General features: G+C 42.4%; 1 pseudogene; it reads left to right on the top strand.

Moving 5' to 3' along the window:
• Nucleotides 1–10,501: 10,501 nt before the first annotated feature.
• LOC123108587 (NAC domain-containing protein 26-like) lies at nucleotides 10,502–11,667 on the top strand (annotated as a pseudogene).
• Nucleotides 11,668–17,426: the final 5,759 nt, after the last annotated feature.

Raw genomic sequence — 17,426 nt, forward strand, 5'->3', positions numbered from 1 at the left:
AGGCCCATTGAGGCCCATTAGGTTACCGGGGGGTTCCGGTTACCTCCCGGTACTCCGGTAAAATGCCGATTTCACCCGGAACACTTTCGATGTCCAAACATAGGCTTCCAATATATCTACCTTCATGTCTCGACCATTTCGAGACTCCTCGTCATGTCCGTGATCATATCCGGGACTCTGAACAACCTTCGGTACATCAAAATATATAAACTCATAATGAAACTGTCATCGTAACGTTAAGCATGCGGGCCCTAAGGGTTCGAGAACAATGTAGACATGACCGAGACATGTCTCTGGTCAATAACCAATAGCGGAACTTGGTTGCTCATATTAGATCCTACATTTTCTATGAAGATCTTTATCGGTCAGACCGGATAACAACATACATTGTTCCCTTTGTCATCGGTATGTTACTTGCCCGAGATTCGATCGTCGGTATCTCAATACCTAGTTCAATCTCGTCACCGGCAAGTCTCTTTACTCGTTCCATAATACATCATCCCGCAACTAACTCATTAGTTGCAATGCTTGCAAGGCTTAAGTGATGTGCATTACCGAGAGGGCCCAGAAGATACCTCTCCGAGAGTCGGAGTGGCAAATCGTAATCTCGAAATACGCCAACCCAACAAGTACCTTCGGAGACACCTGTAGAGCACCTTTATAATCACCCAGTTACGTTGTGACGTTTGGTAGCACACAAAGTGTTCCTCCGGTAAACGGGAGTTGCATAATCTCATAGTGATAGGAACATGTATAAGTTATGAAGAAAGCAATAGCAACAAACTAAACGATGAAGTGCTAAGCTTATGGAATGGGTCAAGTCAATCACATCATTCTCCTAATGATGTGGTCCCATTAATCAAATGACAACTCATGTCTATGGCTAGGAAACATAACCATCTTCGATCAACGAGCTAGTCAAGTAGAGGCATACTAGTGACACTATGTTTGTCTATGTATTCACACACGTATTATGTTTCCGGTTAATAAAATTCTAGCATGAATAATAAACATTTATCATGATATAAGGAAATAAATAATAACTTTATTATTGCCTCTAGGGCTTATTTCCTTCAATCTCCCACTTGCACTAGAGTCAATAATCTAGATTACACAATAATGATTCTAACACCCATGGAGCCTTGGTGCTGATCATGTTTTGCTCGTGGAAGAGGCTTAGTCAGCGGGTCTGCAACATTCAGATCTGTATGTATCTTGCAAATTTCTATGTCTCCCACTTGGACTAAATCGCGAATGGAATTGAAGCGTCTCTTGATGTGCTTGGTTCTCTTGTGAAATCTGGATTCCTTCGCCAAGGCAATTGCACCAGTATTGTCACAAAAGATTTTCATTGGACCCGATGCACTAGGTATAACACCTAGATCGGATATGAACTCCTTCATCTAGACTCCTTCATTTGCTGCTTCCGAAGCAGCTATGTACTCCGTTCACATGTAGATCCCGCCACGACGCTTTGTTTAGAACTGCACCAACTGACAGCTCCACCGTTCAATATAAACACGTATCCGGTTTGCGATTTAGAATCGTTCGGATCAGTGTCAAAGCTTGCATCAACGTAACAATTTACGATGAGCTCTTTGTCACCTCCATATACGAGAAACATATCCTTAGTCCTTTTCAGGTACTTTAGGATGTTCTTGACCGCTGTCCAGTGATCCACTCCAGGATTACTTTGGTACCTCCCTGCTGGACTTATAGCAAGGCACACATCAGGTCTGGTACACAGCATTGCATACATGATAGAGCCTATGGCTGAAGCATAGGGAACATCTTTCATTTTCTCTCTATCTTCTGCGGTGGTCGGACATTGAGTCTTACTCAACTTCACACCTTGTAACACAGGCAAGAACCCTTTCTTTGCCTGATCCATTTTGATCTTCTTCAAAACATTGTCAAGGTATGTGCTTTGTGAAAGTCCAATTAAGCGTCTTGATCTATCTCTATAGATCTTAATGCCCAATATGTAAGCAGCTTCACCGAGGTCTTTCATTGAAAAACTCTTATTCAAATATCCCTTTATGCTATCCAGAAATTCTATATCATTTCCAATCAATAATATGTCATCCACATATAATATAAAAAATGCTACAGAGCTCCCACTCACTTTCTTGTAAATACAGACTTCTCCAAAAGTCTGTACAAAACCAAATGCTTTGATCACACTATCAAAGCGTTTATTCCAACTCCGAGAGGCTTGCACCAGTCCATAAATGGATCGCTGGAGCTTGTACACTTTGTTAGCTCTCTTTGGATCGACAAAACCTTCTGGCTGCATCATATACAACTCTTCTTCCAGAAATCCATTCAGGAATGCAGTTTTAACATCCATTTGCCAAATTTCATAATCATAAAATGTGGCAATTGCTAACATGATTCGGACAGACTTAAGCATCGCTACGGGTGAGAAGGTCTCATCGTAGTCAATCCCTTGAACTTGTCGAAAACCTTTTGCAACAAGTTGAGCTTTGTAGACAGTAACATTATCGTCAGCGTCAGTCTTCTTCTTGAAGATCCATTTATTCTCAATTGCTTGCCGATCAACGGGCAAGTCAACCAAAGTCCATACTTTGTTCTCATACACGGATCCCATCTTAGATTTCATGGCTTCTAGCCATTTTGCGGAATCTGGGCTCACCATCGCTTCTTCGTAGTTCGTAGGTTCATCATGATCTAGTAGCATGACTTCCAGAACAGGATTACCATACCACTCTGGTGCGGATCTTATTCTGGTTGATCTACGAGGTTTGGTAGTAACTTGATCTGAAGTTTCATGATCATTATCATTAGCTTCCTCACTAATTGGTGTAGGTGTCACAAAAACCGGTTTCTGTGATGTACTACTTTCCAACAAGGGAGCAGGTACAGTTACCTCATCAAGTTCTACTTTCCTCCCACTCATTTCTTTCAAGAGAAACTCCTTCTCTAGAAAGGATCCATTCTTAGCAACGAAAGTCTTGCCTTCGGATCTGTGATAGAAGGTGTACCCAACAGTTTCCTTTGGGTATCCTATGAAGACACATTTCTCCGATTTGGGTTCGAGCTTATCAGGTTGAAGCTTTTTCTCATAAGCATCGCAGCCCCAAACTTTCAGAAATGAAAACTTTGGTTTCTTGCCAAACCACAATTTGTAAGGCGTCGTCTCAACGGATTTCGATGGTGCCCTATTTAACGTGAATGCAGCCGTCTCTAAAGCATAACCCCAAAATGATATCGGTAAATCTGTAAGAGACATCATAGATCGCAGCATATCTAGTAAAGTACGATTACGACGTTCGGACACACCATTACGCTGTGGTGTTCTGGGTGGCGTGAGTTGCGAAACTATTCCACATTGTTTCAAATGTAGACCAAACTCGTAACTCAAATATTCTCCTCCACAATCAGATCGTAGAAACTTTATTTTCTTGTTACAATGATTTTCAACTTCACTCTGAAATTCTTTGAACTTTTCAAATGTTTTAGACTTATGTTTCATTAAGTAGATATACCCATATCTGCTTAAATCATCTGTGAAGGTGAGAAAATAATGATATCCGCCACGAGCCTCAATATTCATCGGACCACATACATCTGTATGTATGATTTCCAACAAATCCGTTACTCTCTCCATAGTACCGGAGAACGACGTTTTGGTCATCTTGCCCATGAGGCACGATTCGCAAGTACCAAGTGATTCATAATCAAGTGATTCCAAAAGTCCATCAGTATGGAGTTTCTTCATGCGCTTTACACCGATATGACCTAAACGGCAGTGCCACAAGTAAGTTGCACTATCATTATCAACTCTGCATCTTTTGGCTTCAACATTATGAATATGTGTATCACTACTATCGAGATTCATCAAAAATAGACCAGTCTTCAAGGGTGCATGACCATGAAAGATATTACTCATATAAATAGAACAACCATTATTCTCTGATTTAAATGAATAACCGTCTCGCATCAAACAAGATCCAGACATAATGTTCATGCTCAACGCTGGCACCAAATAACAATTATTTAGGTCTAAAACTAATCCCGAAGGTAGATGTAGAGGTAGCGTGCCGACCGCGATCACATAGACTTTGGAACCATTTCCCACGCGCATCGTCACTTCGTCCTTTGCCAGTGTTCGCTTAATCCGTAGTCCCTGTTTTGAGTTGCAAATGTTAGCAACAGAACCAGTATCAAATACCCAGGTGCTACTGCGAGCTCTAGTAAGGTACACATCAATAACATGTATATCACACATACCTTTGTTCACCTTGCCATCCTTCTTATCCGCCAAATACTTGGGGCAGTTCCACTTCCAGTGTCCAGTCTGCTTGCAGTAGAAGCACTCAGTTTCAGGCTTAGGTCCAGATTTGGGTTTCTTCTCCTGAGCAGTAACTTGCTTACTGTTCTTCTTGAAGTTCCCCTTCTTCTTCCCTTTTCCCTTTTCCTTGAAACTGGCGGTCTTGTTGACCATCAACACTTGATGCTCCTTCTTGATTTCTACCTCCGCAGCCTTTAGCATTGCGAAGAGCTCGGGAATTGTCTTATCCATCCCTTGCATGTTATAGTTCATCACGAACCTCTTGTAGCTTGGTGGCAGTGATTGAAGAACTCTGTCAATGACACTATTAACAGGAAGATTAACTCCCAGTTGAGTCAAGTGATTATGATACCCAGACATTTTGAGTATATGTTCACTGACAGAACTATTCTCCTCCATCTTGCAGCTATAGAATTTATTGGATACTTCATAACTCTCAATCCGGGCATTTGCTTGAAATATTAACTTCAACTCCTGGAACATCTCATATGCTCCATGACGTTCAAAACATCGTTGAAGTCTCGATTCTAAGCCGTAATGCATGGCACACTGAACTATCGAGTAGTCATCAACTTTGCTCTGCCAGACGTTCATAACATCTGGTGTTGCTCCAGCAGCAGGCCTGGCACCTAGCGGTGCTTCTAGGACGTAATTCTTCTGTGCAGCAATGAGGATAATCCTCAAGTTACGGACCCAGTCCGTGTAATTTCTACCATCATCTTTCAACTTTTCTTTCTCAAGGAACACATTAAAATTCAACGGAACAACAGCATGGGCCATCTATCTACAATCAAACATAGACAAGCAAGATACTATCAGGTACTAAGTTCATGATAAATTTAAGTTCAATTAATCATATTACTTAAGAACTTCCATTTAGAAAGACATCCCTCTAATCTTCTAAGTGATCACGTGATCCAAATCAACTAAACCATAACCGATCATCACGTGAAATGGAGTAGCTTTCAATGGTGAACATCAATATGTTGATCATATCTACTATATGATTCACGCTCGACCTTTCGGTCTTAGTGTTCCGAGGCCATATCTGCATATGCTAGGCTCGTCAAGTTTAACCTGAGTATTCTGGGTGTGCAAAACTGGCTTGCACCCGTTGTAAATGGACGTAGAGCTTATCACACCCGATCATCACGTGGTGTCTGGGCACGACGAACTTTGGCAACGGTGCATACTCAGGGAGAACACTTTTGTCTTGAAATTTAGTGATAGATCATCTTATAATGCTACCGTCAATCAAAGCAAGATAAGATGCATAAAAGATAAACATCACATGCAATCAATATAAGTGATATGATATGGCCATCATCATCTTGTGCTTGTGATCTCCATCTCCGAAGCACCGTCATGATCACCATCGTCACCAGCGCGACACCTTGATCACCATCGTAGCATCGTTGTCGTCTCGCCAATCTTATGCTTCCACGACTATCGCTACCGCTTAGTGATAAAGTAAAGCATTACAGCGCAATTGCATTGCATACAATAAAGCGACAACCATATGGCTGCTGCCAGTTGCCGATAACTCGGTTACAAAACATGATCATCTCATACAATAAAATTTAGCATCATGTCTTGACCATATCACATCACAACATGCCCTACAAAAACAAGTTAGACGTCCTCTACTTTGTTGTTGCAAGTTTTACGTGGCTGCTACGGGCTTAAGCAAGAACCGTTCTTACCTACGCATCAAAACCACAACGATAGTTTGTCAAGTTGGTGCTGTTTTAACCTTCGCAAGGACCGGGCGTAGCCACACTTGGTTCAACTAAAGTTGGAGAAACTCACACCTGCCAGCCACCTGTGTGCAAAGCACGTCGGTAGAACCAGCCTCGCGTAAGCGTATGCGTAATGTCGGTCCGGGCCGCTTCATCCAACAATACTGCCGAACCAAAGTATGACATGCTGGTAAGCAGTATGACTTATATCGCCCACAACTCACTTGTGTTCTACTCGTACACAACATCAACGCATAAAACCTAGGCTCGGATGCCACTGTTGGGGGAACGTAGTAATTTCAAAAAAGTCCCTACGCACATGCAAGATCATGGTGATGCATAGCAACGAGAGGGGAGAGTGTTGTCCATGTACCCTCGAAGACCGAAAGCGGAAGCGTTAGCACAACGCGGTTGATGTAGTCGTACGTCTTCACGGCCCGACCGATCAAGCACCGAAACTACGGCACCTCCGAGTTTTAGCACACGTTCAGCTCGATGACTATCCCCGGACTCCGATCCAGCAGAATGTCAGGGAAGAGTTCCGTCGTCACGACGGCGTGGTGACGATCTTGATGTTCTACTGTCGCAGGGCTTCGTCTAAGCACCACTACAATATTATCGAGGACTATGGTGGAGGGGGCACCGCACACGGCTAAGAGATCAATGATCAACTGTTGTGTCTGGGGTGCCTCCTGCCCCTGTATATAAAGGAGCAAGGGGGAGGAGGTGCGGCTAGGCAAGGGGCGCACCAGGAGGAGTCCTACTCGTAGGACTCCCCCTTTCCATGTTGGACTAGGACTTGGGGGGAAGGAGAGAGAGGGAAAAGGAAAGGGGGGGGGGGGCGCCGACCCCCCTCCTCGTCCAATTCGGACTGGGGGGGGAGGGGCGCGCGTCTGCCCCTTGGCCTCCTCTCCACTTCCTCCACTAGGCCCATTAAGGCCCATTAAGTTACCGGGGGGTTCCGGTAACCTCCCGGTACTTCGGTAAAATGCCGATTTCACCCGGAACACTTCCGATGTCCAAACATAGGCTTCCAATATATCAATCTTCATGTCTTAACCATTTCGAGACTCCTCGTCATGTCCGTGATCATATCCGGGACTCCAAACAACGTTTGGTACATCAAAATGTATAAACTCATAATGAAACTGTCATCGTAACGTTAAACGTGCGGACCCTATGGGTTCGAGAACAATGTAGACATGACCGAGACATGTCTCTGGTCAATAACCAATAGCGGAACCTGGATGCTCATATTGGCTCCTACATTTTCTACGAAGATCTTTATCGGTCAGGCCGCATAACAACATACATTGTTCCCTTTGTCATCGGTATGTTACTTGCCCGAGATTCGATCGTCGGTATCTCAATACCTAGTTCAATCTCGTCACCGGCAAGTCTCTTTACTCGTTCCGTAATACATCATCCCGCAACTAACTCATTAGTTGCAATGCTTGCAAGGCTTAAGTGATGTGCATTACCGAGAGGGCCCAGAGATACCTCTCCGACAGTCGGAGTGACAAATCCTAATCTTGAAATACGCCAACCCAATAAGTACCTTCGGAGACACCTGTAGAGCACCTTTATAATCACCCAGTTACGTTGTGACGTTTGGTAGCACAGAAAGTGTTCCTCCGGTAAACGGGAGTTGCATAATCTCATAGTCATAGGAACATGTATAAGTTATGAAGAAAGCAATAGCAACAAACTAAACAATCAAGTGCTAAGCTTATGGAATGGGTCAAGTCAATCACATCATTCTCCTAATGATGTGATCCCGTTAATCAAATGACAACTCATGTCTATGGCTAGGAAACATAACCATCTTCGATCAACGAAAGTAGAGGCATACTAGTGACACTTTGTTTGTCTATGTATTCACACATGTATTATGTTTCCGGTTAATACAATTCTTGCATGAATAATAAACATTTATCATGATATAAGGAAATAAATAATAACTTTATTATTGCCTCTAGGGCATATTTCCTTCAGATAGATGAGAGAGATCGATGTGACTGAAGGAAATATGCCCTAGAGGCAATAATAAAGTTATTGTTTATTTCCTAATATCATGATAAATGTTTATTATTCATGCTAGAATTGTATTAACCGGAAACATAATACATGTTTGAATACATAGACAAACAGAGTGTCACTAGTATGCCTCTACTTGACTAGCTCGTTAATCAAAGATGGTTATGTTTCCTAACCATGGACAAAGAGTTGTTATTTGATTAACGGGATCACATCATTAGTTGAATGATCTGATTGACATGACCCATTCCATTAGCTTAGCACCCGATCGTTTAGTATGTTGCTATTGCTTTCTTCATGACTTATACATGTTCCTATGACTATGAGATTATGCAACTCCCATTTGCCAGAGGAACACTTTGTGTGCTACCAAACGTCACAACGTAACTGGGTGATTATAAAGGTGCTCTACAGGTGTCTCCAAAGGTACATGTTGGGTTGGCATATTTCGAGATTAGGATTTGTCACTCCGATTGTCGGAGAGGTATCTCTGGGCCTCTCGGTAATGCACATCACATAAGCCTTGCAAGCATTGCAACTAATGAGTTAGTTGTGAGATGATGTATTACGGAACGAGTAAAGAGACTTGCCGGTAACGAGATTGAACTAGGTATTGAGAAACCGACGATCGAATCTCGGGCAAGTAACATACCGATGACAAAGGGAACAACGTATGTTGTTATGCGTCTGACCGATAAAAGATCTTCGTAGAATATGTAGGAGCCAATATGAGCATCTAGGTTCCGCTATTGGTTATTGACCGGAGACGTGTCTCGGTCATGTCTACATTGTTCTCGAACCCGTAGGGTCCGCACGCTTAAGGTTTCGATGACAGTTATATTATGAGTTTATGAGTTTTGATGTACCGAAGGAGTTCGGAGTCCCGGATGAGATCGGGGACATGACGAGGAGTCTCGAAATGGTCGAGACGTAAAGATCGATATATTGGATGACTATATTCGGACATCGGAAAGGTTCCAAGTGATTCGGGTATTTTTCAGAGTACCGGAGAGTTACGGGAATTCGCCGGGAGAAGTATTGGGCCTTATTGGGCCATACGGGAAAGAGAGGGGCTGCCTAGGGCAGGCCGCGCGCCCCCCAAGGCCTAGTCCGAATTGGACTAGGGGGAGGGGCTGCGCCCCTTCCTTGTCTCCTACTCCTACTACATGGAAGGACTCCTAGTTGGACTAGGAAAGGGGGAATCCTACTCCCGGTGGGAGTAGGACTCCCCTAGGGCGCGCCATAGAGAGGGTCGGCCCTCCCCTCCTCCACTCCTTTATATACGGGGGCAGGGGGCACCCCATAGACAGACAAGTTGATCCACGTGATCATATTCTTAGCCGTGTGCGGCGCCCCCTGCCACCATAGTCCTCGATAATATTGTAGCGGTGCTTAGGCGAAGCCCTACGACAGTAGTACATCAAGATCGTCACCACGCCGTCGAGCTGACGGAACTCTTCCCCGACACTTTGTTGGATCGGAGTCCGGACTTCGTCATCGAGCTGAACGTGTGCTAAAACTCGGAGGTGCCGTAGTTTCGGTGCTTGATCGGTCGGGCCGTGGAGACGTACGACTACATCAACCAAACGCTTCCGTTGTCGATCTACAAGGGTACGTAGATCACACTCTCCCCTCTCGTTGCTATGCATCACCATGATCTTGCGTGTGCGTAGGAAATTTTTGAAATTACTACGTTCCCTAACAGTGACTACTACTGACACTCGTAGGCACGACCTTGTACCCAACATATTAAATCATCCATCGAAGCTCCTCTCCTTGTCACACATTGTCTAGAGAAGGCACACAGTTTTCGTGTAATCCTACAGAGGCTATATATAGTATATGAATGCATTGGCTGGAATATATAAACTCGCAAATTTCACGTCTAGGTCTTGTATGTAGATATGAAAGTATAGGGTGGAATGCATACATAGGATACACAGTAAACAACACATGGTTGCTTTCCAGTGCAAAGCTAGGCATCAACCGCAAAACAGGGCATATCATGAGGAGGACATATGCATACATAAAGAATGAATATAAACCAAAAGAGTTTAATCAGGCATGGATGGCTTGGACAGGTTCGAGAAACCTAGCACTTGTCACTACCTAGACATGGCCCCCACAACAAGACAAGCATCATACAGTTGTAAAGGATAGGGAGGCATCTCTATCTATGTACATAGCTCGCATACATCCATCCACTGCCAATAAAAAAATTAAACAAAGCCCGGACAACGTAAAAGATTCTCTGGAAAGTATCTTGCCAGTACATGAATTCGGTCCTATTTAAGCATCCCACTCTTATATCTTTATATATCATTGGATTCCTTTCATAGATAGAGACATCTCTATCGTTGCCCCCAACATTTCTTCCACCCCAACACACATTTCCCAAAGAGCCTTCGCCATGGCAAGCCACCTTAAAGTTCAGCAATAGAAACAAAAGCCAAATCTACCGCCGGGGTTCAGGTTTCACCCGAAAGACATGGAGATCATCATCTTCTACCTGGTCCCCAAGGTTCTGAAGAAAGACTTCGACATGACGGTGGTCGGGGAGGTGGATCTGAAAAAATACGAGCCATGGAATCTCCCAAATGAGGTAAACATGGGGGAGAAGGAGCGATACTTCTTCTCTCAAAAGGACGTCAAGTACCCCACTAGGATACATACCAACCGGGCCATGAATGCTGGCTATTGGAAGGCTACCGGAAAGGACAAGGAGATCATTCTACCGCCGACCAAAAGTCTCATCGTCATGAAGAAGATACTGGTCTTCTACAAGGGCAGGGCCCCTAGAGGGAGAAGACAAACTGGATCATGCATGAGTACAAAATCGAGATTAACAAGCAGCCAACACCTGACTTGCCCACCAACATCATCGTGGCCGCCAACATTAATGTGTCTTCCAAAGTATTTTTAGTCCTTGACTAGTAGTACTCATGTCTGATGAATGCGACTGTACATACATATCTAGCTTGTGACAATTATTGACTTTCATTAATTTAGTTTATGTATGTTGGTAGGAGGAGTATATGGTTTGCAGAATTTTCCATAAGAGCACAGGACTGAAGAAGGTGTTGTGATGCCATCATATGCCCTGCCCATTCGTATGTCCATGTGGGGAGAGCAGCATCGGGTTTCCTCGAATCCAGTACATTGGCTCCTCTCATGGACTACGACATGTTGTCGTCACTGGCGCCACCGCCGCTGCTGCCTGCAACTTCTTTGTACCAGATGCATGCCGTCGAGGTCGGATCATCCATGATGGGTAGTGTGGCGCTCCCAATGATGAACAACCATTACTTTGGGAACCAACACCACCAGTTGATGGTCGCCCAGCCACAGTCGTCGATGTCATTCAACAACCACACCCAACAGCAGCAGATGATGCATATAAGTGCAGACCAGGGCTTCATGGTCGGGGTAGATCCTAGGAGCGGTTCATTGTGCATAGTGTCGCAGGAGGACGTTATGACTGGCCCGAGCAACAACAACGATGGCAATGGTGGCGCATCAACGTCCGACGAGATGTCGTCGGTCAACATGGGTATGGATGACATTTGGAACTACTAAAGATCAGCTGATCTGAGAGAACATATACATGTGTGCTTTCATAAAATAATTATCCACCAGAAGATTGGTTGATATATACCAACATCTATATTAGTTTGCCCCGCATTTTTGTTTTCAGCATGGTCACAAGAGAGTATGTATGCATTGTCTTGTTGGCCTGCCTCTCTTTTTCCAGTATTGTGTGTGTGTGTGTACTGGCTTCTATATGCACCACCCATTAGTGTATACTTAGCTAAAGTTGCATGTGTTGTAAAATACTTGCCAGTGTGTATATCGTGCATGTTTTAAACTTGTGTGGAATAAACTGTTTTTTAATAATGAATATTTTACTGAATGTATTAATGCTCTTCTTGTTTTGGTTGTTTGTGTTTTTAATTGATTTTATTTTTTAACCCATGTATACTTTTTTTCTGGATACACAACGTACATTTTCAGAGCACATGCGAAATATTTTATGGATACACTTTGGACATTTTTTGAATACATGATGTACATTTAAAAATATACATAGTATTGTCGCTACTGTGACAAAATGCGCCAAGCACCCAACCGTCCACCCCACGGTTGCCCCTGGATCAAGCTCAAGGAGGCAGAAGAGATGCGTACCAATATCCTCTTCGGTGGTGGTATGCAGAACTTCGTCAAGAAGAACATCAACAATTATATACATCAAGCAAAGCTTGTGCTTAGTGGTGGCATGAGGATCTTTGTCCAAAAGTTCTGCATGAACATCAAACGCTCTCAAGATCAGTAAGTACCAGATCAAGACGCCCAACAACGATCGCCGGCCAAGACCTGGGAAAGATCCCACCCGACAACAACGGTCCATAGCTAGCGCGCACTCAGCCAGATATCGACAACAAGCTACTAGCCTCACTTACGCGTGGCGCAGTGGTTCTACGCTCGCAGCGCTCTCGCGCCACGGGACCAGCGGGCAGGCATGCCGGACGATGGTGAAGATGCAAGGGGTGACTCACTCACCCATGCCGCCGCATGGTGCACGCCTATGCCGAGACATGTCGCGCCTCAAGCAGGTGTCACCAAGCTTGTTGTTGACAAGACATGGGTCTGTTCCCGGAAGACAGAATACGATGACACATCATCACTCACTTAATGAATCCACCTACCTGGTTGGATCGAGACCACTTTCTTAGCCACGAAGCCATCTGTGGTACCCCTTGGATATAAAAGGAGGGCCGGGCCATAGGAAAGGAAGGAGGAAGGAAATGAAAAGAAAGAGAGCAAGTAGAACAACGTTGGACACTTGTTAGATCGTCAGTAGGAGCACACTGACTTGTCCATTCCTGAGAAGATTTGTAGCTCTAATCCAGCCGTAAACACACACAAAAAGCAGGAGTTGGGTATTACGCACCATCCGACCCGAATCTGGGTAAATCATCGTGTCGATTGTGTATATTTTAGTGCGCAGATCCATGCCTTCATGCCCCAATCCCGAACTATCAAAAGGATGTCGCCAGTCCATTGTGTATATTTTCATGCGCAGATCCATGCCTTCGTGCGCCAGTCCCGAACTATCAGAAGGATGTCGCCAGTCCATAGTGTCACGCGTGTGTTCTGCACACGTGTCTCGATAATTATGAACACTTCTTTGAATATGTAGTAACATTTTCCAAATACACGGTGTACATTGTTTTAATGGAAATAATCATTGTTTAAGCACACAAACATTTTTTGTACATTGTACATATATCTTCTGATTTTCAACGGTCATTTTTTGGAAACACTTGAATATTTATTAAAATGTCGTGTACATTTTTTAATGGGATAAACATTTTCTACCTATGGCAAATTTAGTTTTACATTGTATAAATATTTTTTTAAATGCCAGACATATATATTTTTGAATTGTCAGATTTTTTCTATAAAATTTCACATACATTTATAATAGTACTAAACATATTTTTACATTACACGAACATTTTGTTTTACATTGTATCCAATTTTTATAAAATGTCACAAAACATTTTTGGACTAGTGAATATTTTTTAAAACGTAACATACATTTTTTAATGTATGAAACATTTTTTGAGTTGTGCAAACCTTTTGTACATTGTATAAACACTATTTAAAATGGCACACACATTTTTTAAACACGTGACATTTTTTCAATGTCATAAACATTGTTCGCACACGTGATTAGCATTACTCAAATGCATATTTAACATTTAAAAAAATGACATAAAGTGTTTTATGTAATATATATATGGGGAAAATACATCATACCACCCGGTGGTAGTTGCCCACATGTCTCATATGCTACCATGTGGTAGTATATATGTACCACTTTATCATTCTATGTATGCATACTATATCTAAGATTTCTCAAAGTGACCTATATGAAAAAGTTGCATGTGACTCCAAAGATTTTTGTGTATTTTGAAACTACCTTCATATTTGTACGCACAAAATAATATACTTGAAAGCTAGTATATAGCGCCCAAATAGTGGGATATATACTATCCAAATAGTCTTATATACTACATACCACACGTACATACGCTCGGTTCTGACAGATACTACATACAACCTATAAAACTCACATGAGAATAACTACCATTTGGTGGTAGGAAACATTTGTCATATATATATTTTTTGCTTAGGCGGTGGCATCAAGGACGCATGTTGTGTGTTGGGATTTGGTCTTTCCTCTTCCCTCCTTTTCATTTCCTCTATATTAGATGATCACTTAGTACTTACTCATATAGACAAACTGAACCAGGCACCACGGTTTGGGAAAGTGATAGGGTGACAGTCCTCGGGGCAAGTGCATTTGTTACGTAGCCCATAAAAGGTGCTTGTTTTTTCTACCGCCTGAAGTGCCTTAGAGCATATTTAGCAGATCCTCAAAATAGCCCCACCCCCCCTCTCTGCAAATTCATTTTAAGGTTCCCACGAAAATGGTTTTGCGGTAAAGCAAGACCCCCCTCCCGGCAATAATTATCTGAACTACAACAATTGTTCGAATCCGACTAATTAAAACAATAATGAATGGCCCCGAATGAAAAAAAAACACATACTTGTTGAAGGGCATATATGCAAAGTGCTTGTTTTAAATTACCCATGAATATATTCTATTTTTGCTCCAAAATTATCATAAAAAACAATATGACAAGGTTTTTTCTTACTTGTTTAGTAGTCTAACAAAAGTTTAACTCATTGTCTTTCCGTTTAGTGCTATAGTTAAAATATGGTAAAAGCTAGTAAAATAGTTTTGGCATTTGTCTAAAGAGGCACTTTTACTATTTATCTATTTTCCAAATTACTAGCGTGTATGGCGCGCAGGTTAATGAGTAGTGAATATAATGTGAAGATGGCATGTGGGTGTTGCGACGACAATAGATTGTTAGTACTATTTCCATATATTCTTTTTTCTCCCAAACTAAGGTAACTAAATGTATCAATGCATATCTTCTTTTGACCAAGAATGTAATATTCCTTTTCTGCTCGTATATTTACATTTTATGATCAAAAAAAGGAGAAGGATTGAGAAGTAGAGATTGTTATATGTAATATATATTCCTGTATTTAGTTGACTAGCTATTATAATTTTCTTGCAGGAATTTTGTTTTCATTTAAGTTGTATCCTAAAACCAATATTATCATGGTCGATCTATAAAATGATATATTTAATGGCTAACCTTGTGGAAGGCAAGTAGCACATGCAACGCCCCCTTTTAGTCCACACGATAAGCACAAAGCCATGCCCACCTAGAGGTGTGGGTAGATCCATATATCTTATGCCAGATTTTTGAGTAAAATAAAAACATGCCGGAAGATCATGGCACACAGACTTACCTACAACGGTACACGACAATTCGAAAAGTGAGTAAACCAAGCAACTGATGTATATCTCTAGGCACATGACAGTGACGTGCGTTTGTGTACATCCATGCATGTGTGTGTGTGTGTGTGTATGTGTGTGTGTGCAGGCAGAGCATGAATTATACCGGTCCCTCTTATGTATGCGAGAATTCAGCAGCGGTTCGCGCCTGCCCCTTTTGCCCGATGGTAAGTGAGCCAAGGGTGTTGTTTTCACAAGGGGGGAGATGAGAGAGAGATCGATGTGAATGCTACTGACACTCGTAGGTACCACCTTGTACCCAATATAATAAATAATCCATCGAAGCTGCTCTCCTTGTCACACATTGTCTAGAGAAGGCACATGGTTTTTGTGTAATCTACATAGGCTATATACAGTATATGAATGCATAGGATGGAATATATAAACTCGCAGATTTCACCTCCAGGTCTTGTATATAGGGTGGAATACATGGTTGCATTGCAGTGCAAAGCTAGGCATCAACAGCAAAGTAGGGCATATCATGAGGAGTACATATGCATAGATTAATGAGAATGGCAAGAAACCAAAAGAGTTCAATCTGGCATGACATGGCTTAGATAGATTCGAGAAACCTAGCACTATTCACCAACTGGGCATGGCCCCCCATGACAAGAGAAGCAACATACAGTTGTAAAGGATAGGGAGATATCTTTATCTATCTAGCTAGCTCGCATATATCCATCCACTGCCAATATAAAAACATTAAACAAGGTCCAGTAAATGTCATAGCTTCTCTGGAAAGTGTCTTGCTAGTACACGCATTTTGTCGTATTTAAGCATCTCCCTTTCATATATTTCAACTTATAAAGATTGGAGTTGGTCGTGAGTTCACATGCGAGACCATGCAAATAAACAAATGCACTTCTATCCACATGTGAGACTAGCAACTTTCCAAAAGATAGAATAAACGAATGTTATTTTTCTAAGACCTATCCTGAATAAACAAATACACTACTACCCTAATATGAGAATAACACTTATAAAAACACAGATTATAAAGGCATACGACTCCAGTTCAAAATCATGGCGTTTATATTAATTTCTCTGCCCAACCAATTCTTCCAGTTCTATAGCATCACAGAAGAGAGTGAACACATTTTTTTGCAGGGGAGAGAGTGAACACATTGCAATTTCAACGTGGTCATACACGTTGTCCTCCTACGAGATCCACGATCTTGTGCATTCGAATTACTCATGACCATTCACCTATGTTTTAATATTTAAAATGTTATCTCACTGTAAATCTCGCGCATGACCTACAATGATCGTTTAAAAATCATGAATGAGTACAACATGACTTTTGTTATATTTACGCTTTCTTTTCGATTATGTAAACCATGCAATAGTCGTACGACATCATCATCTTTCGATGATCTCTTAAGACAGCAGTATCTCATCATCTTTTTATGGTTCAGTAGCAACGCACGGGCATTGTGCTAGTCTCTATATATCATTGAATTCCTTCCATAGTTAGACACATATCTATCGTTGCCCCCAACATATGTTCCACGCCAGCACACATTTCCCAAAGAGCCTCTGCCATGGCAAGCCACCTTCAACTTCAGTAGCAGAAACAACAACTAAATATGCCTCCGGGTTTCAGGTTTCACCCGACAGACATGGAGACCACCATCTTCTACCTGACCCCCAAGATGTTGAAGAAATCCTTGAACCCGACGATGGTAAGGGTGGTGGATATGAAAAAATACGAGCTATGGAATCTCCCAAATGTGGCAAACATGGGGAGAAGGAGCGATACTTCTTCTACCAGAAGGACCTCAAGTACCCCCACCGGGATACAGACCAACCGGGCCATGAACGCTGGCTATTGGAGGGCTATCGGAAAGGAAAATGAGATCATTCTACCCCGATCAAAAGTCTCATCGGGATGAATAAG

This window comes from Triticum aestivum, chromosome 5A (assembly GCF_018294505.1).
Source record: "Triticum aestivum cultivar Chinese Spring chromosome 5A, IWGSC CS RefSeq v2.1, whole genome shotgun sequence".
NCBI classification, from domain to species: domain Eukaryota; kingdom Viridiplantae; phylum Streptophyta; class Magnoliopsida; order Poales; family Poaceae; genus Triticum; species Triticum aestivum.